Genomic DNA, 21,806 nt, shown 5'->3' on the forward strand with positions numbered 1-21,806 from the left:
TTAGCCTGGGTTGTGTTTGTAAATGAGGTATGAACACCAGAAGCTTGATAGTCACAACTGTAAAATCAATTTTATTTACTGGCAAGTAACGATCAGCTTTTATTTATGAAGCTGTATTGAGGATTGTTGAGCCTTCTTAGAATATAAAAGAAACTATAGTCGGTTACAGTCCCACTCTGGAGCTTCCAGCCAAGAAAGTTTCAAGCCATGTGATTTGCCTGCACTATTTGTCGAATATGTTTCCATGCCTCCTAGAAACAAATAATCTTGACGCAGTGGAAACATAAGGACTACTCTATATACAAAAAGGAGAAAAGCTGCCTCAGCCAGCTTCATCTGAGCTGTAAACCTTTTCAATAGATTGGCTTTGTGGCATGCAGAAAACATAGGGCCTGCACTGTAAATGGGGCCAAAACTCACTCTTCTTAATCCCTCTGCTGCCAATGTAGAGAGACTCAGTCTCCTTCACTCCATGGCCTGAGTCCAGGGGATCACATGCTGGGAAGCTGTGAGGTGTTTTGCCCAGTGCTTCTACTTCTTTCCTTTAAAATAAAAAAATAAAAACTGTGGTTTGTGCTTAGCAGCTTGAAACCCTCCAGTAACCTAGTAAAAAAGAAATCCTTTTTAACAAGTCTAGCACTTTATCAAGTGAGTTAACAAGAGGAAGAAAAAGATCTTCGTCCCACAGATTTGTCTTCCCCAGGGACAGAGAGCATGTGAGGGACCAGCTGGCTCCAGGGCCTTTGCCTGGACACCTATGGGAACGAGTAGGACAAGGGCTTCTCTCCACTCCTGTGTCTGAGGAAAAAAACATCATCAGCTGCACAGTCAAGTCTCCCCTAGATCCCCTGGTAAAAGTCTGACATAAATCAAGTGCTTTACTGTGGCAAGGAGCCCAAGACTTCTGGGAAGTGCACTCAAACAGCTGTTGTGCCAGGGAACTCAGCAACACTTTAGAAATGGATGGTGAGCAAGCTATAATTAGGATGTCGAACTACCCGTCGTTGTTTGCTCAGAAATCCTTTGGAAACCTTGGACAATAAAAAGAGAGTCACAGTGTACTTTCTGTTCAGGGGCAGAGCACTCCCACAAATCTCCTTCAAGTGTGAGCTAATGATTACTTTCTCATCTGGCCCTTTGTTTTAGTTGTCTTGCTCCACTTTGCCCTTTCCACCAGGCCCCCTCCTTTTGCTATTTACACAGACTTTAGATAATTCTCCTACAAGACAGAGTTATTCAGAAACAAACTTCCTACTCTCCCTAGTGCACTGTCTGTCTAAACATAGTCCGCTTCCCTGCAGCAGGACATCAAAGTCTTCTGATATGTTTCTTGCATGTGCTTTGGGTTGTTGTTTTATCCCTTATATTCTCTTTTTTTTTCCTTTTTTTTTTCTGCTTTCTTATTGGATGTCTGCAGCTCCTATTAATCAAATCTCAGAGGAAAGACTTAATATGCAAAAACTGTCACCATGAACCTTTAGCCAGGTGAATCTTTTTCTGCCAGTAATACCCTCTTCCCAATGAAAAACAAAACAAAACAAAAGTCTGTAAAGAAAGAAGTGCTCATCACTAGTGAGGTAAATTCATCCACAGGTACCCTAATCCATTCCAAAATTTCTTCCACTGCTTTTCAATGGATTTTTATAAAGCAGAATGCCGTAGCTCTGCTCCATGGGCTTTCAAGGAAGGCATTCTGGCAAAGAGGCCTGGCAAAGCCAAGCAGCATGATCCCCTTGTCCACATCACACATGTCAGAAGGCAGAGAAGCCAGAATGATAATTCATCTACAAGAGCGCCTGGAGCAGTATCATCCACACAATGTGTAAAATTTGAGATGGCACCTCTGAGTCTCAACCCTCTCAGCCACACCATGCCCTCGTGGTGGCCTTGGGAAAAGCAAGGCTGACTCTCCTGGGCTCTGCTCTCCATTCAGAGTGGTCCCAGCCATCAGCCCTACAAGAGCAAAATTCAGCTTTACCTTCACCAAGAAGCTTTATGCTAGCTCTTGAGAGAAGTTAGCAGTGGAGAGCCAGGGCTTGGATTTACAAAGCATTAGCTGCACTTTGGTGCTGCTGCTCCCATCATACACATCACACTACTAGCATCCCCAAAAGGAAGGGCTCCTTGGAGGAATATTCAAAGTACCAAAGGAAGGTTCCTATTTTGAATCATTTTCTGTGGGAGCCTGACTCTTTTCTTTGAATACAGTGGAGTCTTAGAGGCAAAGATGCAGTAAAAGTTGTAGGAACATACTTGCAGAAAAGTATCATACCCTTTTAATATGTGCCATTAATTTCAGCAGGGCTACTTGCAAGAAGAGCCCAACCAGATTCTAGCCATAATACTTTACACAATTTTGATAGCTCAGTAAGATTTAGGTAGTCGTTATAAACATCTTTAAGCTAGCAATAGCCAGCAAGTCTGGTTGTGTGTGTGAGGAAGCAATTTCAGTGTGTGACCTTTACCTGCTACTCCCAAGGATATGGTGAGTTTGTATCCATTTCAAAGACCAGATAATTATTAGATGGTTCTCTACGAGTAATTCTATAATAAAACCTTTGGGTTTATAGTCTAGGGGCATGACTGAGGAGATTAGAAAGTAGTAATTCACACTCTTGATACCTGAGATTGATCTTGAAATGAGCAGCTGTTTCTCCCCAAAATTAGACACTTTACGTATATATCATACTGCTAGATTTACCCTTAATGGTGCTATCTTCACATGTGCTCTAAAGAAATCATGTCATCCATGTTGCAGCTAGAACTATAGAGAAAAAATAAATGCACACAAATGAGGCATTTATCATGTCCGTCTTTCATAATGCCAAATCAAAACCCACAATGCACAGTTCACAAAATCACTGTGTTAGAAAAGAGTGAAGAAATCTGCTAATCCATCAGTTTGACTATGTGAGTTTGTTTCTGACTGTGTGTTTGGTAGTGCACTGATACCGTCTAGACTTACATTCCATACAGAATGAAAAGATTGTGCAGAACTAAGACTATTTTCTGAATGTATTTGTCTATATGTGCCAAAAACATGATTTCTAGTGTTTATCCCCCTGGTCTTCATAGTGAAAACAATTTCTTTGTATGATGAGAGCATGATAAGGCAACAATTTTGAATAAGCAGAAAGGTTTGGATATTCAGGTTTCTTATTTTATGTTCCACTGTGAATACTTTGCAGTATTCTTTGCAGATGCTTCTCTGACCTGTGTCCTGGAGGCAACTTAGAATATGAGTTTATTGCATATTTCAGACAGGAAAGAACAACATCTGCTTACATTAAAGATCCATACTACTGACTGCTGAGGGAGATTCATCTCTGGCATCTGTGGTCTTACGTAGGATGACAATGTCCATTGAATCTGAGAATTTAAGTTGTCATGAAATAGCTAAAAATACTTTTAAAGTAATGTTACAAGAAGCAAGTCCCTTGTGATCCTTGTTCAAGCTATTGGCATGTTAAAAGCATTTACTGCATGTTAATTTTAATAAATTCTTTTCCACTTCTGAGCCTCTCAATTTCTTTTTTTTTTTTTTAATGTACAAGATTTGTACTTGTCTATCATAGTGCAAAAGTATTGAGAGCAAAGTGTAAAAATCAATGTTTCTGTGAATATAAAGATGATTCGTAGTTCTACTAGGATGAAAAACATATTTCAACTGTTTTTCAACTATTAAATACCATTCCAGACTCAGATTGGCTTCACAATTGCATATGATTAACTAATTATATATGATGAAGCTGCTTATATATTTGGTTCTATAAGACTGGGTTTTAGCACTCTTGGGCATTGAACAAGATGTAATTCAGTGCTGACACCAGAAATGGGAATTCTTGTATCCCTTATATGCCATGCCAAATGTTTGAGACTGACCAAACTTGCAAACTGAGATATCCCAGCCTATTAGCTGTGGTTTTAATGGTAATCCTTGAGGAACAAAAGCTCAGTGAAAGAAAACAACACACTGGTGTCAGTGTATTTCCAAGGACTGGTAAGAAATAAGTCATCTGAAACATTATTTTATTCGTGTTGTCATAAAGATTAAGAGCAAATCAGAAGAGCTGAGGCAGCAGTTTCCATTAATAATAACTAGTCAGAAGGAATAAAAATAGAGACCACAGGGACTGCTTAAAATATTCACTTACACAGAATTGTGCAAGTGAATTTCATTTGTGTGTAACTGCAGCAGAGGACCCAGGTTTTGTCCACTCTGAAAGACATTTTTCTCTTTTTTCTTAAGAGTATATTCTCATCTATGGCAGGGAAGAGCTATGAGGTGTTTTCATAACTGACAGCAAGGATAAGAGAGTGATAGCACATATTTTCAGTTGTCATCCTAGATTTCTGCTTTTCTTCTGAACAGTTTCCACTCTAGAATCCAATTGCTTTAGCTTTTTGCTTGGCTGAAAAACACTGCTCAGCTTGTCTAGTGTTAAAGTGGGTTTAATTAAGGATTAATTGAACAGATAAAAATCTGATATATTCACACAGGCAATGATCACAGTACCAAACCTGAGTGTGCTTTGTGATCTGGGATTCGAAGCCCAAGTGTTTGTGTCTCTGATGATAACTTCCATGTCCTATAAGAGGATGTAAAAGCATGTCCTGTAAGAGGATGTTCTGCTCGGTGACTAAAAGCTTGAGGAGAGAGTCAATAGAGATGGAGCTACCCTAGAGCTTGCTCCCTTGCTGAACTTCCTGATGGGAGGACAAGCAAGGAGGCCGAGGAGGAGTAGTAAATACCTGTCATCCTCTACTTAACTGGGAGTAGGATTTACCTGCTAAAATTAACAAACATTCAGGATCAAGCCATCAGTTTCACTGCCCTGCAATGAAATACCCCAGGTATACCCCCAGTTAATATATCTGCACCGAAGCACATGAGCAGTGTTGCTAGTCTCCACAAGAATTGCCATTTTACTCTACTCATAGTCAGCATTTGAAAGAAAAAGAATAGAAAACCCCTGTGGAAGATGCACATATTTATTACATTTTTGGCTGAAAGTGTTTCAGAGAACTGAAAGAAAAAACTGCCAGTGTTTGCATCATGCTCAACAGCCATTTGTTTGCTATGAAATGAAGCCATCACATTTCAAAAGCTCAGATCGTGATTCAAGACCGTGATGTTGAGAGCACAATGACTTCCTCAGTGGGCTCTGACCTGCAGTTATTGGCAAATTAATGAGTAAAAAAAAAAAAAAAAAAAAAGAAAACAACCAACATTTAGGGTCCAAACCCCAGAGATACAGCTGTCTCTCATAACCTCCAGGAAGCCAGGTATGACCATCAGTGCCTTATGCTTATTTGCTTATTTAAACAGCATTGCGCTGTCTGTGTGTGAGGGCCATCACCCTCAAAGCCACATGGACTTCAGTGCCATTGCAAAGAACAGATCTGGGGCTTATCATGACCAAGGACAAGTTCAGAGGCATGCTCTGAAGTTAATGGATACATTCCCTGATTGCAAATCTTCATTACTTTTTAAGTGAGCCAATATACTGTTAAGCAAAATGGCATTAGCACTAATGAAATAAGATAATTACACTAATGGCATGACCGGTGATGATAAGTTCACATTGTACAAGTTGTAATGAGGCTTCTGGATCAATAAGCAGCTCTTTGACTGGTCACATCAGGCACACAGAGTATAACATTTGTGAGAAAAGCCTTTAGAAAATGCACATAGTTAACTCCGAAGATGCTGGAACAATTCTCCTTAAAAGTCCATTTTTTTCTCTCTGGTTACACTTATCTGTCTTATTATGTTTCATTAAACAAAGCAGGATGGAAAATGGTCCTATTGATGGGAACTTTCCCAAATGGTAGGATATATTTCAGTGCTCTTCCATCATTATATTTCTTGAAAAAAAAAAAAAAAAAAGAAAAGAAAGAAAAAAAAAAAGAAAGCTAAATTGTATTTCACTGACACATCAGATTAAGTAAACAAAGCATTTCTCTGTGCCTCTGCCAACTGTCACTGCTGTTGGGCAGGAAAATGAGGAAAAAGATAGTGTAATCTTTTGTCTGCCTATTTCCCTTGGTGGTAATTTTTTTCTGTTCTTACTGTAGACAAATTCTGGACAGTCCATTGAACTATGTTCTCTTTCTGCAGGAGAAAGACAAGAAACAAATAAATATCAAAAGCAACTGGTTAGAAAGTAGTTCTGCAGCTGTGCCTGCTCCTACAGCAGAATACCACAGTGTACACACTATGCCAAGCTCTACATTGCACCCTGGCAGCAGCACAAAGGGGATATAAAGCCAACCAACTTCTCTTCCTGGGATTTTCCCTGGCTGTTCTTGATGAGGAGGTGAATGCCTGCGGAGTCCAAATTAGAGGGAGAAAATGGATGTGGCAGAAGACAAAGCTATCTGAGCCCAGGAACTGTCTGTACAGATCAAGATGCCCCAACATCAGTCAGGAAAAGAAGTCTCCAGGCTGACTTAACTGCAGTTCTTGATGGTCTTGGGATACACCTATTGATGAAGCAACATAAATTCTCTTGGCAAATAACTCATGAAACTTGAGGGCATTCACAGGACTTACTTAGGCTCTATTTCCATCCCCCAAACACAACAAAGTATAGGGCACAACTTACTATCACAGTAAAGATTTTCTTATTTTTTACTGAATACTTCACTATATCATAGAACCATTAAGGTTGGAAAAGACCTTCAAAATCATCTGGTTCAACCATCATCCTACTACCAGTGTCACCCACTAAACCATGTCCCTAAGCACAATGCAGAAAAATTTACAACCTTCTGCCTGAAGAAGGTGTTAATAAAAATAATGCTCCAGACACTGTGTCAGAGTCTCTTGAAATGCCTGAGAGGCAGGAGCAAAATATAGTAACAACTTTATTTAATAATAAACAACACTAAAATATGTTCAAGTAATGTTTTGGTTGATTTTCAAGCCTTTATTTGCTATTATTGAACTAGGTTAGAAGATGATTGCTTAATTACTGTCCCACTGGGCCCATCTCAGAAATGAGATGTGTATCTCATAAGCCTATCCCTCAGAGTTATGTTTTAAATAAGTTCCATGTCAGCTAGGAGATTTAGATGTATAAAGTATGCTGCATAAGAGCTTACGAAATGAATCTGGTAAATAATTGGAATTTCCATTTTTCTGAAGAAATTCTTTCGACATTACATGTATTTTCATTCAGTTTCAAAATATTTTACTGACAGAGTGTTTTTGAGTTTTAATTGCACAATATTTAAAATTTAGGATTTTATTCAAGTTCAATATTATTGATATTCATCTTATTTATTATAACATCGTTACAGGAAATTTATATTTAATGATGATTGTTCAAAGGGGAAACAAAATTTGTTCCCATGTCCCTTTTGTTTATGTTCTGTGTGTGGAGTTTGCTGCAATTTAATAAAAAGGAGGAAGTTTGATCAAGTAGAATGAATATTAAAACATAAGTAGCAATTTCTTAGTGATTCTGAAGTAAAGTTAAAATAATATAAACTGTCATTACAATAAGCGGTTGTAATTAAATGACATAAAATAAAATGAAATTCCCAGGTGAAACTAACAATGTCAAGAAAAAGTAAGATTTTTCCCAAACAATTCTGAGTTTAATTTGACAGGTTTTCCCAGAGGACTTCTCACTGAGATTAAAATGTTTTGAAAAAAGTATCCATTTCAACAAAAGATATTATTCAATGCAAGAGAAGATTTCATCCCCGCTGCTATTTGGAGGCACAAACAAAACCTTGTAAAAAGCCTGCAGTATAAGATGTATAGTGTAGTATAGTTCTGACAAGCTGTTTTTCTCTTCTTTGGACCAGGGAAATCACAGAGAGTTGTGAGATATAAATAAATATAAATAAATAAAATTAAAATTAAATAAAATAACATAAAATAAAATAAAATAAAAAATGAAACCTCCCTCCTAAATTCACGCTTGGTAATCATCAGGATATTTGTCTGAGTAAGGACTCCAAAACCAGCCACTTCACAGTTGCCTCAGTTGCTGTTTCTGCTGCTGCCACCACTCAGCAAAAGAGCTGAAGCTTTGGTATATGTTATAACCTGTGTCATCACCAGGAAACTCCTTTTAACACCAATAAACACAAAAGTGGCATTTAAATTTGGTAGTAACAGTATGGCAAAACAGACTTTCTTCAGGAGCAAATGCAAGCTGTAAACACCCTTTTTGTTCTTGAAAAAAGACATAAGCAGGTTTACCTGAGGCATGAGAGGTAAAGCCTGACAAGCTGTAATGCAGGTAACAAATGTTTCTCAGCCAAAAAGATCCTCCACTTGGACAAAATATTAAGAGGAGTTTTGGACTTTTCTTCCTAAGGTCTGTATAATGAGTCTGGATGATATTCAAGATGAAAGCACTGTACAGAAAGATAAGCTCTTCATGTATCTGAAATACTAAATTGGTACAGGAGTTTGTAGATAGATAGAGGAGGTGATTGATTAGTCCTTTTTGACTGATTAATGTCAACCAAAACAATTGGTTTTGGTTTTTTTTTAGTCTAAAGAGAGGACCCAGAACCAATTGCTTAACTTCTGAGCTAAGCATTAGCCATATCTAGCATAGCTTAGCTAATAGCCAATTATGGACCTTTAAAGATAAGCATTAGCTTAGCTATTATTTTTTTTTAATATATACATTGATATTTCTTTTAGGAACTTCCCTTCAAAATTATATGGCCTAAAGACTTTCTAAATTAGAGACCGTATGTCTCTTTGTTTTTCATAGTTCTTGGGTGATTTTTTTTCTATGAATCAAATTGAATTTTGAACCAGTTTGTGACTTAGTCATCCAGAATCTAGTTTGTCATCTAGATCTGTCATCCAGAATATCATTGCAAAGACATTCAACATTTGACTTATATTCTCTGTATACAAGAAAAAAAGGGATTTTTGTGTTAAATGGGCAACCCAAACATTTCATTTTTAATCCCCAAGACATTTTTAACTGTTCTTTGTTAAAAGCTATTTCATAGACAGCCTGATGCCAGTACCAATTCCCTTATATACAAAACAAAAACAAACAAAAATCTATGAATTAGACACATCTTAAGTATTTTTTTCTTAGATTAGACTTTAAAGAAATTTTAAAACACATCTACTATTTCAATTATAACCTGTTTTCACAGTGGAAGCCTAATTCAGGAGATGGGAATGTGAAGCTCCATAATTCTTGGTAATTTTTGATTTGAGAAAAAGTCTATTCATGTCTCAAGTGGGGAAACCAGAGTTAGCCTTGATTGAAGGGCACTAAGCTAATCACATTCTACAGTTATTGAGGACAGTTAAAACATCATTTATAAAGTAATGATTGTTCAAATTATCTTATTGAATCCATTTGCCAATCCCTAAGCATTTTTTTTTATTGCTGATCAGAGGAAATATCCTTGCTATTGGCAACAACTTGTCTATGAAATAGATTTTAGCAAGAAGCAGTAAAAAATCTATACTAATCTACCAGCTTTGCTTTGCTTTTCGTCCATATATTTTGCTTAAAAAATAAATTAATTAAACTTCAGCCTCTACAAAATAATCATTTTTGTTTGAATCCTGAAATCATATAATTTTGAAGTGTTTGATCTTTTTCATTTTTTGTTAAATGTTGTCAGATAAACAGATTAATGTTTATGACACTGGGAACAAGAAGCTGAAAAAACATCCTCTTGTGAAATACACACAGATTAACCCAACCCAACTGGTTACCATGCTACTAAATCAGTTACTTCTATTCCCATGGTAACAAGAGGAGTTACACCTAGCAGTGCTTCTCGCTCTGGATGAGCTGGAGACAGACTCTTGCAGAGTAGCAGGTTTAACCTCCTTGTATTTTAAATGTTCCCCGTTTCCTTTATTCACTTGCAAGGCTGTTTCTTTTTTTTTTCTGACAGACTAGAAAGATTTTCCTGTGATGGCAGATCATTGTAGAGAGAGGATGGTGGGAAGAGAGTTACTGGTTCTTTTGGTTTTACCTCAAGTTTTTTCTACAAAACTTTTGGCCATCACCAACAGATAAAATCTACCCGTCACATGAGTTTTGCTCTCCTGCCCCATGCTATGGCTTCTTCCTTCCCCATGAATTCTGACTCCCTCCCACCACTGGCCTGGCCATTTCTCCACCCAAAGAAAGGACAGTATCCACAGAGGTCTTGCCTTCAAATCCTCTCCCAGCTGTGCAGGAACTTGTTAAATTTGACTAACAAAGACTATGGTTGATATCTAAATTATGACTACATGGTGCTTAGTGTAGAAGCCAGGAACTGCCACTGCAAAAATGCAGAGTCCCTAGTCTTAAAGAAAGAACATTGATCACTTGTATTTGGGTTGGTATCTTCTGTCTACAGCAAGCAAGGTATATAAAAACTTGTGAACATACATTTGCATGATAGCCAAGAGTGAGCGCTATTGAAGCAGGCAACACAGATTTTGAAAAAGCTTGTGCTTCTGTGGAGCTTGAATTCCAGTAATAAGTTATCAGATGTAATTAGCTCAGTGAGAGAGAGACACGAGTGTCCCATCTAGTTACACTCAACAGCAGAAACAAAAGCAGGAACTGAAGTCCTAGTTAGCATGTATATATATACATATATATTAAACCCTATGTTCTCTATGGACTGCAGTCATGTATTTTCAAATGTGAATGTTATCTAATTTTGCCTAATTGGGGAAAACAATACAATTGTGCTAAGTAATCTCTATATCAATTATGCATGTATGTTACTTCTGTCACTTGATTTCACAAGCCTCTCTGAAAAGCAAGCATCAGCAGCTGACCCATGGAAAAAAAAAATAAAATAAAAAATAAATGAATTTGTAAATAGGTGAGAAATATGACTCACAGCTCCAGGGAAACAGTCTGAAAAATGCAGAAAGAAACAAAGAAAATAAAGGATGTCAAAGTTATCTTGAGCGATAGAGCTGGAAAATTACAAGGAATGCCAAATCTCAAGAAGCAGCTGAAGATTAAAACCTGTCAGCATAATGGAGACATTGGATGCTGGGGATTTCAAAGCCACCTAAGAGATTTAAATGTATGGCAACATGAGATTATTCTGACTTTTGCCAAGGGTTACAGAGCTGTGCTTTGAAAAGCAGCAGGGACTCATGAGAGTATATTACTTTACCATTTAGTCTCAACAGGCAGTTTGCAAGATCCCGCAAACTTTCCCGTGAGTGATCATCACGTTTTAGTGTATGGTACTTAGTGGAATAGCTGGAGGCTAATTTTTAAACCCCTCTGTGTCACGGTGAATTGCACTGCTTGTAACTGGCAATAAGATAATATACAGAGCTGAGGCAGGACCAGTATATGTGGATTAGTGAGACTTAAGGTGACTTTATGTATATTGCATCATTCTAGTTTTCTTCAGTATTAGTGGTGTCAGTAGTTCATTTTCAGTTTGCTTTGATCTGTTTGGACTCAAGGTAACCCTGTGTGGTAACACTAACTAAGCACAGCATAGGATAGAGTTTTTTATGAGCTAGGAAGCCAGACACACACGATACACTTTATCCCATAATAATAGCAAAGAACAAAGAAATAGTCACTTTTGTTCTAAGGATGAACAAGGAAGAACAAAGGATACAGTTTGTAGCCCTCAGGTCTGCGCCCTTCTTTTTTTTTTTACTCTATGTGAAATTGTGAAATCTTTTTTTTTTTTTTTTTTTTTTTTTTTAAAGTATTTTAGATATGCAGAAATAATAAGTGGCTCTTGTGAGAGGTAATATTTCTGGAAATCTAGAGAAACAGCCAGTAGCTGCTGGGTAATTTATGTTCATTTGCTTCAAAATTTTGTAATCAGAAGCTTCTGAAGACCCGAACCTGGTCTTTTGGTGGTATTTGCAGGGTTCCACCTGATGTGTTACTCTGGTCCGCAAAGTTGTCATCCCAGACTTATTTTTATTGCTGTTTTTATGTCTCCACCATGCAACATTATTTTGATCTATTTTACAGGCCATAAAAAAACATGAAAAGGTTTTGCATGTGCAAATTCCTTTGAAATCATGGAAGCTGAACTCGCAGGGTGGTGCATACTGTGCTGTATCCTCAGTCCTGAGCATGTTTGGCATTGTTCTGCAGTCCTGGATAGCTGCATTGCCTCCACTCCATGTGGAGATACATTTTTAATTCTTTGATGCCAGCAAAATGATACAAGTTTGCCTTGTTTCCCTGAAGCAATTGTATAGAACAGATAGATTTGATGTTAACATTAAAATTAAATTAAACAGTTTGTGACTTAAAACAGACAATTCACACCTCACCCATTGAGCCAGCCTCACTTCACAAAGACTGTATGAGATTTAAAAAAATAAAAAATAAATCAACAAAATGCAGTAAAATAACAGTCTAGCCAAGCTGTTGATCCAGGCTTTGTGCATAAAATGGAAAGGCTTATATATATATATATATATATATGTATATATATATATGTATATACTTTGATGTAACAGCTTTAATGTGAAAATATGGAGAGGAAAGACCTAATTTGTTGATTTAGAAAAGTAACGCCACTCATTAATCAGAGCACTGAAGAGAGAAAACATAAAGTGACTTGAGTTGGCTTTTATCACACAGGCCTGATGATAAAATACCCAATTCTACTGGAAGCCCCGCCATCCTGGTTTCACTGAATACACAGTAATTCAATCATGACTAGGAATAATTTATTTGTAACAAGGAAGGCTTCTGTTTCTCCATAATAAGTTGATTATATCTTGTCAGAGGAACCTTAAACCCCTCAAATGTCAAATGAATTATATCAAATATATTATTTTCATAGTGGCTGGATATGAGTAACCGATGAAACAGAGCTCTCTATTTTCATTTTGCACACTGAATGATAAAATGCTGCTTGTAAAATGGAGTCTGTGACACAAATTCATGCAAGTGCTTAATTTCCTACTTTTAAAAAGTCTGTTTCATATGTATGATCTATTCATTTACTCAAAATAGTGAGTCATAATTTGCTGGGGCAATTGGACACCAGAACATTCTTCTATAAAATATTTATGCTTTTTTATATTTTACTTTTTTTAACATCTAAGTAAAAGTAACCCCTGTTCATGACACATGGTCTAATAGTGCACTTATCCCCAAATTAGATTTGAGATAACATTTGATCCCATTTGTCTCTAAAAGCACTTCCTGGAAAAAGGAGTGCAGTAGAGGGTCTGCTGCAGGGCCTGAGGGTAGGAGATAGCTACAGGAGTTGCCAGGTATCTGTCCCCCAGAAAAATAGATGTGTGGGTGACCCACGGGGATTAGCTTTACCTCGCAGCCCAGACCAAGGCTTTAGGATGCCTGCCTGCGCAGATACACAGCATTTGCCTATGGCTAGGCCTCCTGGGCCTGTCTTGCTGCTCAATCTCACTGAAACAATCAGAATAGAGGAAAGGGAAAGGAATATGTTTTCTTGTGGGCAGAACTGGAAGAAGAATAATGAAATGACAACAATCAGATTGAATACTGTCTTCAGCAGCTGCCAGTAGATTATTAAAACAGATCCCAAACAGTTTTGGAAGCATGCAGTCCTTGCTTACTATTACATGAAACATCACACTTTGCCAATACTTTTGGTGTATCAGAGACAATCTTCTATGAACTGGACTGGGTCTGAATGTCAGAAAGAAGGAAGAGACTGCCATATACATAGGAAATAACTTCCCCTATAGTGTTGGAGAAGACAAGAGAGAAATGGTAGCTCATACCAATGCATGCAGCAGCACTCCTAGCTAGTAGTTCATGGGAACCAGCATCTTGCTCTTTCATCATTGTTACATGTGAGAGGAAAACATTTGCACTCTTTTTAAGTAGAAAAACCCAGCACTTGTTCAGTATAGATTTTAACATTTAGCTCTTCCATAGAAAGTGAGTTCTATGGACAAACAGAAATTACAAGCTCTCTTTATGATTTTGGGAGTAGTATCTCCCAAATGGGATCCATCTCTGCCTAAATTCTGTGCCTTTGTGCTGAAATAAATAAATAAATAAATAAAAAATAATAAAAAAAAATTGGTACTAGCCTCTAGGGGGAGGGGGGGTGGGGGAACAATGGGACTGTGAAAATTACAGATAAAGAGCTGAAATTTTCTTCTCTTTTACCTCCAATAATAATCTGAGGAGTCTCCAGAACTGACAGAAACTCAGAGATGGGGAAATAGCAGAACCAAGCAGGGCAAGGTAAGAGAAGTAAGGACTTTGTTGAGAAGTAAGGACGTTGTTGGAACTGACTCTGTGATGAATTATGGTTTTGACATATCACCGCTGTGAGCTTAGCAATGGGATTTTCCAAAGACAGCTGGGCAGCAGAAGGTAGCATCAAAGATGCTTCTGGTTCTTATTACAGATGAATGCAACAAAACAGAATAAATCCAGGTAAAAATTCACCCAGTACCAGCAAAGCAGAAGTCAACGTAACTGTCTCTGATGGTGATCCAGGCAACATTTCTAGAGACTAAAGACAGATTCTGAATACTTGGACCATGTTGAGAGCTCCAAAACTGTGAGATGAATGTTTCAAAGGGAGAAAGGAAGCAAATGGGTTTTGCTTCTTGGAAATCTACACCCTAGGACAGGGAAATGAAATAACATCTGAGAGTGCCATGGTTTTCTTTTCCCAAATCCCAAGGACCTTCTGATTTATAAAGTATTTCCTTGTTTTATACAGAATTCCTGTCCTTATGGCTAAAGAAATACCACTTCCTAAGAGAACCTGAGGGAGGTATTTCATTTCCTTATGGGATTTTTTGGGTGTGACGCTCAAGCTAACAGTATTTCTTTGTTTTATGGAAAAATGTAGGTGTCTTGAATTTAGCCATTGTTGCTTTGTATGATACTTCGACAGAAGAGTATATATTTGGGTGTGCAGTTAATCAGTAGAAACTTTCCCATCTTATTTATGTGAACACACTACAATAGGTCTAAACTTTAAGTTTAAAAATGTTGTCATCAATGGTGGTATATAGTGGGTTGCACCTTCCACCAAGTAGTATGGTGTTCAGTAGCCTTCTCCCACATCCAGTCTTAGGAAGCAATGCAAGGTGATGTGAAGTTTATTGCTCAGCTCTTTCCCTGCTCCTCCCCATTCATTTTGGTGGGGTATGTGGGCAGACCCCAGAACTGAAGCAAGAAGGTGTCTCACTTCTTCGATTCTGGTTCATTTTCAGACTTTCTTACTTGGTCACAGAATCAAATATAGGGACTAATTTCTAAGCCAAGTAATACATTTGTGAATCAAGAACATTTTCTGATAGGTAGTCTAAGGCAAGGTAATCACAGCTGTAAAGAAAGAACAAAATTTTCTCCAGTGCATACTAATAGCACTGAAGGAAAAAAAAAATGAACAAGAAAACACATATATATTTAAAAATTGCTATTTCTGGTCAAAAAACCAGACCTAAAGCCAAGTGGCCAGACCTCCTCAGAGCAAAGTTGTTATTTTGTTCCCATTAGGAGTAAGGAGATGAAAAAAAAATTATTTTAAATTATTTCTGTAAACGAAACTGCTGTATTAGCAGTGTAATCATAATTTCTCTCAGTGAATGGAAATATTCTGAAATTTCCCAGAAGTTTAATATTTTTAAGAGAAAGATCTAGAATGATGTTGTATTTGAAAACTTGCTAAGGACAGCATCATTGCTTTTCTCATATTTGATACCCCTTATATGTTACCACACCGCTTTCTCAATTTACAGATTACAGCTTTACTCCAATGTGTTGCAAAAAATATTTTAGACTGTTTTCCCAATGTATTTCTCACTTATGTTGTTCCATAAGATCAAACTACCTATCCCAAGAGACTGCAGTTTTGAATGTATCTAATATTTTTTTATTACTCCTGTTGACTTGAATCCTTCATTAAGAGAAACAAGAAGTCAGAATAAGTGTGAAGACTTCTGTGAGAGCTGCTCTGTTGCCTATACCCTGAAAAAAAAGGGGGCCTCCCGCTTCTAGAGTCAGCTCTTCAGGAAACCTAGACGCCACTACATTTTAACTGTCTAGATCTAACTGAACTGTGGTTATAGTCAAGTATTTAACAGCATTTCACACTTCTACTGTCATCTGGATTACATAACAATGTGCTGATTTTATAAACAGCAACTACTCATTTTTGTGGTTGAGTTTTACTGGATGCACAAGAGAAACATCTGACTAAATAAAGCTGGAGACAGGAAAATTGAATGCAGAGGAAGGGCAGGCATTCCTAGGCACATGTAAAACCAAATGGTGCCAGGATTTGCAGACTGCAGTGCCACCACGCAAAGCCCCTGCACACATTTCCCGCCGGGAGACCATAAGAACTCACTTTCTTGTGGTGTTGAAAGTGCTTTTGCTTGGCACGTGCTCTTAAAAACCCTGCAAATGCCACTTATACTATTAAGTGCATAGGGGGGAGGGTATTTAACTATTCAACTGCAGGAGGTTAGCGATGCCAAAAAGCGTTAAAAATCAAAAGAACCCACATGTATAAACACAAATGTTGGAAGTGTAATAAAACTAGTGAGGCAGACATTCATGCAGAGTAAATCAGATGGCTCTGCTGGCTCCAGCAAAGTTATGTCAGCCTATGCTAACATGGGCTCTGTTCTGGTAAATACCTCCAAAATAGACACCTGTATCTGTGCTCTACTTGAGATCTGCTGAAACAATTCTCTCTAAGCTATTGCTTTAAAAGTGGTGTGTGTTACCTTGTGTGATTGCTGTTAGAGCTTCAGCATGGTGCAGCAGCATGGAAACTCAGGGAGACCTTTTCGTACTCTCTTTATACTATAATTAAGGACTTCTATTCCTATGTCATTGTCCTGTGGAGATGGCATGGAGATGCCTCTGATGGATATAGGTCAGCTGAAAAGATGTTAGAAAGTATTTATAAAGTCAGCTCCTACTAAGACGTTATGAACTACCATTTTCTGCAGAATCCTTGAGTGCCATGTGAGCATAAATAATCAGAATTTAAAAGAACATTTGGAGACTGTACTTAAAAAGTCTTTGGTACAGGTGAACTATTCCTTTTCAACCTGATAAAAGTCACTATTTTAATTCCTAGGGATTAGACTGTACCTCCTTAAGGCTAATCCTTAAAGACATGGAAAGCCCCTAAAACAGTTTTTATGTCTCCCAGCACTGATAGTGGTTCAGAGCTGATGAACTGGAAGGCACAGACAGACTGTTCCCATTCATGGAACTTAGAGCATATGGGAGTCATTCAGCATATGCACGTCCATACCTGTGCATGTGCATACCCATACTTGATGATAATACTCCAGCTGAGCCAGTTCCTCATTCACTTGCATGTAAACTGGCAAATAGAATCTCACGCACCACAACAGTAAATCAAGAGGTCTGCGAGAGACATCAGTGTGGAGGTGTCTACAATGTAGGTATCCGTATCTGAGAAAAAAATCTTGGCTTCCTTTGTAGTTAGCAGAGGGTCTGCCACTAGTTAATGGAGTTATCTCGTCTTAAATAGATGTTGATATGGGGTCAAATGAATGCCAATCAGCCTCTGTGGCTGTATTGATTGCATCTTAATGAGCCTTAGCAGGAGCCAAGCAGGTAGCCCAGAACTAACTCAAATGCAAATGCCCATACTCTAGGCACCTAGGGAAGGCTGAAATGAATCTCAGCTCAAATAAGGAGAATTTAACTCCATGTAATTTAGAACAAAAAACAAGCAAACAAACAAACAAACTAACACCTTTCTGTCCTATAGGCTCAAAGTTCAGTCGAGTGTGGAATCAAGGTGAAATTTCTGCTATGTACTAGCGCAGTAATAGGTAGTCTATGCATCATTTTGGCTCCATCTCTGGCTTCCATTTCCCATTACTTGACTTCCATATCAGGATGCAATCCTGGGGATACAGATACATATACAGATAGATACAGATACTTAATTGTCCATTCCTTTCCTTCATTCATTGCAATGCTTGGCTTTAACTCACACTGTAAAAATTAAAGCCACTGATTCTGTTTTGAAGCGTCAGTAAAGACAATATTAACCAGGCTTTCTTTCCAGAAGCACAGAGGTGATTCAAAGACGGTGCTTCTTTTGAGGTTCAAGAATGTGAGCTCCAAGAGCTCACTCTGAACTGGGGAACTTAGAATTGGATCCTGTATTTCTGTGTGGGAAAACCATTACACATCAGTTCATTCCTTTGTGGGCCAGTGGCTTAGAAGATGCCTTAAGGACAGTATCCCAGTGAGACAGTAAGTCTTGTGTGAATCTTTACCGCTTACTGGATGTTGTTTATCTCTAAAGCTGGATTTAAGCTGCTACACCCAGGGACCAAAATTCTTAAGCTGAACGGAGAGCTTACTACTGAGGATTTTCTTTTCCTTGTTTGTTTGTGACTCACTGCCAGACAACATAGAAATGTTGAGTAATCTCAGGAAAGCTAGTAGGAAATGTGCTGCTAGGAGAACTTTCAACAAAGTAGGGGAGGATTTTTTCAACAGAAATAAACATTTCTCTTTTTTGGTTTTGTTTTTGTTTTAAACAGTGCATGGCTGAGTTTATGGAAAGCACTCAAGTCTATGATAAATACATGCAGGAGACTTCCACTTGCTGTCAATAGATTTCTTTTTGTTACAGCTGTCTGCAGCTCTTATTCTTAAAAAAACAATTTCTTTTGTTGCCAAAATTTCTGGCTGTGAGAGAAGGTTCCACCTTGTTACAGTAATTTAAAAACACCTGTTGTCATATATTTTCATATGGCAGTTACACTGGAACTAATCCCCACATAATCTTCTTAATACAAGATACTATGGGCTTACTCTACTGATAGGGGGGTTGTATTTCATGCCTCACTACATTTAGAACTTTATTTTACTTCTGATACTTTTGTATTATGTCTAAATGCATCTTTCCTTGGCATGTTTGCAAGTGTTTTCCATCAATTTTAGAGAAGAAAATTAAGCACTGCAACTTTTTTTTTCTTTTAAATAATTATTATTCCACCCAAATGATTATCACTAATCTCTGGGCTTCCCTTTGACCCAGCCTTTGTAAGCAGCACGCTGCTCCCCACTTGTTCTCAATGGCAAGATGAATAGTTGTATGTTCAAAGGATCATATTTGCACTGTTTCAAGGATAAAGAAAAGCACTTAGACACATGCTTGATTTTAAAGCAAGGGTCCATATACCCAACACTTGATTTTAAAGGAAGTGGTTATTATCAGCCACCTTCAGTCTTATGTAAAAGCAAGTAAACAATGGGATAACAGACTTTAATTTAGAAAACAATTTCCAGTATGTCACTTTTTCCTGTACTATTAATGTGCTATTATCACATTAGTAATTAAAGTTATTTATTCAAAATCCTTTTGCCTTCCTTCCTGACTGAAAGTCATCAGCTATTTGAACTCTCATAGGCATCATTTTATTTTTATTTTACCGTGCTTTTATCATGTACAACTTTATTTTTGCTTCATGGTGTTTTGCGGGTTTTAACCACTAATTTAATCTCTTTTTGAATATTTAAATATATTTATCATTTTTTTTTTATTTATTTAAAGGTCATGAATATTTCCTACCTGTGCATGGTCTGACTGCAGAGGGCTAGCTGGTTTAGAAATATGTGCATATTCTAGAGAACATTAATACATTAAAAAACAATTCTTTGGTTTAAAGAACGATAAAGTGGAAGAACTAGTAATTATCAGTTAGGAAATACCATCATTATGGATGAATATACAACTTCACTTAAGCCATGTTGTGCACATATTTTATCAAATAGCCTTTAATTACATAATGACAGATTTTTATTTTTTTTCCCAGTGCCCTCTTAACTATGCAAAAGCAATGATATTCAATGAATCCACGTCTTGTATTTTCTCACTTTGAACTCACTGATCAGTATCTGTTTTCATGCTTTGTTTAGCACATCATCTTTGAACACTGCTCCAAGTATATCTTGTCTGGCTTTTATCTGGTTTCTTTCCAGACATCAAAAGACCGTATTTTTGTGAGGCCTGTTAGAAGTAGTATCCCAAATTGTGGATTGAGATCCTTTGAACAGCACCTAGACTAAATACTAAATGGAACAATGCTTCTAACATTTCTTCATTGAGCAGCCGTTTGGAGAAGAGTTGTAATTCTCCTTCTACAGATAGAAAAAGTAATAATAATCATCATGATTTTCCATCCTCCTGCTGTCCAGCTATATTTTTATACCCCGATCTCTACCAGTCCCTGCAAACCAGTTTCAATTTCAGATATCTTCCAGGAGTATTCATTTCATTCACACACAGGATCATATCTGTGATCCAGACATGAATCTTATGCATAATCCAACTTCAGACTGGGATGGCACAACAGAGGACATCATCATCCATCTTATTCAGCATCTCACCTAGTTTCCTTGAAAGGAAAACCTATAGACTAGTAGACAGTGTGAGGTACTCAGATCAGACTTCTGATCTGGACAGTAAGGGAAGCTGGACCACATTGTTGAACTATTCATCATTTCAGCTTTTTTTCTTGACAGTCTTATTCTAAATTAACAGCCTTTTGAAGAGACCTACTGTTTCTTCAAATAAATGTCAGGACTACTCTGTTAATTTATCTCAAGGTCTCCTGGATCATTTACCTAGCAGGAAGCAGCACTGCAGGTTTCTGCACAGCTGGAAACAGTGGTGACACACTGCAGAACCTCAAGGTCAATAAAAAGAACAGTAAAATGGATAAGCTGGTCATAGCAAAAACAAACAAAATTTGTTCATTGGCCAAATTGAGACTAGAAGCCAATGCCTGTACTTATACATCCAGAGATATTACTTGCACCAGTATGCTGCCTTCATTTCCCTGTTGGTCTGGCTTGCATCCCACCTGAAGCTGAAAGAAGATATCTCCCCCTGTCACAGTCCAGATACCAGACCAGGAGGGAGGATCACTGCTCTCAGTGCTGATGCATGCTGACGAAGGATTCTGGAACTGAAGTTGCGGAGAGAGATGTACTCAGCTCCCACTGCGACAGCTTGGTGTGAGTTCAGTGAGGAGAGAGGCTTTGGAAGGTCACCTGCCCAAAATAAAATTCAGAGCATCTGTTAACTAAGATTTTTCATTTACTTATAGCCTAGCTGCTTATGCTGGGATTTTCAACATGACAGCAGCAAGAGGTGTTTCACTAACAAAGCTCACAAATGCCAAATTTGAAATACTACTTCAGAACATTGTTACAATAATACATACTTCAATAAGGACAAAGCTGCTTATTTTTACCCTTATCTTTTTCTTGGAAACATCTCAACCTCTTTTTGCCGAAACTTATAAGTAAATCCCTCTCAGATTTACTCAAAAGAAGAGTGATCTGAAAAAAAGAATTATCCTAGGATCTTAAATAAATAGCTTACCTTTGGCAAAGCAAAACTGATGAAATCAGAGATTTATGGTATGAAATATCAGGCAAACCCATCTATGTGTTTCCAAGCAGCTAGTCCTTTACACCCCATAAAATCCATGCAATACATACAGTTGAACATCCCTTATAAAACACACACACAAACATACATGCTCACACTTATACATTGATACGTAAGTTTAAATTGGTAATTTTCTTCCATGTTTTCTGACTTTCACAGTGCAGAAGATAAAGTTTCCAGCATTGTATGAAATGCTGCAGACAGATGCCTCACGTCGAGGTGTGTATGTGGCTTTCATTCATTTCACAGCAATGCTGTGCAGGAAGGGAATGCTTGCTGGCAGCATTACTTGAAAGCCTCTGCTCCCCTGGAAGGACAGCTCAGAGCCATGAATGTCATTTCAGCAAATGGTCACAAAAAATGGCCTTGCCTTC

At 37.7% G+C, this 21,806-nt stretch overlaps 1 long non-coding RNA gene across 2 annotated transcripts; it reads left to right on the top strand.

Moving 5' to 3' along the window:
* The first annotated feature begins 9,760 nt into the window (after positions 1-9,760).
* Positions 9,761-21,043, top strand: LOC121066346. 2 transcript variants are annotated; one of them, XR_005817694.1, is made up of 3 exons: positions 9,761-9,825; positions 14,133-14,192; positions 20,875-21,043. It is a non-coding gene; the product is annotated as an uncharacterized LOC121066346 (long non-coding RNA). The 2 variants fall into 2 exon arrangements; XR_005817693.1 differs by lacking the exon at positions 20,875-21,043 and adding an exon at positions 15,875-16,143.
* The last annotated feature ends 763 nt before the right edge of the window (positions 21,044-21,806 follow it).

The sequence above is a fragment of the Cygnus olor genome, chromosome 2 (assembly GCF_009769625.2).
Source record: "Cygnus olor isolate bCygOlo1 chromosome 2, bCygOlo1.pri.v2, whole genome shotgun sequence".
Classification (NCBI taxonomy): Eukaryota; Metazoa; Chordata; class Aves; order Anseriformes; family Anatidae; genus Cygnus; species Cygnus olor.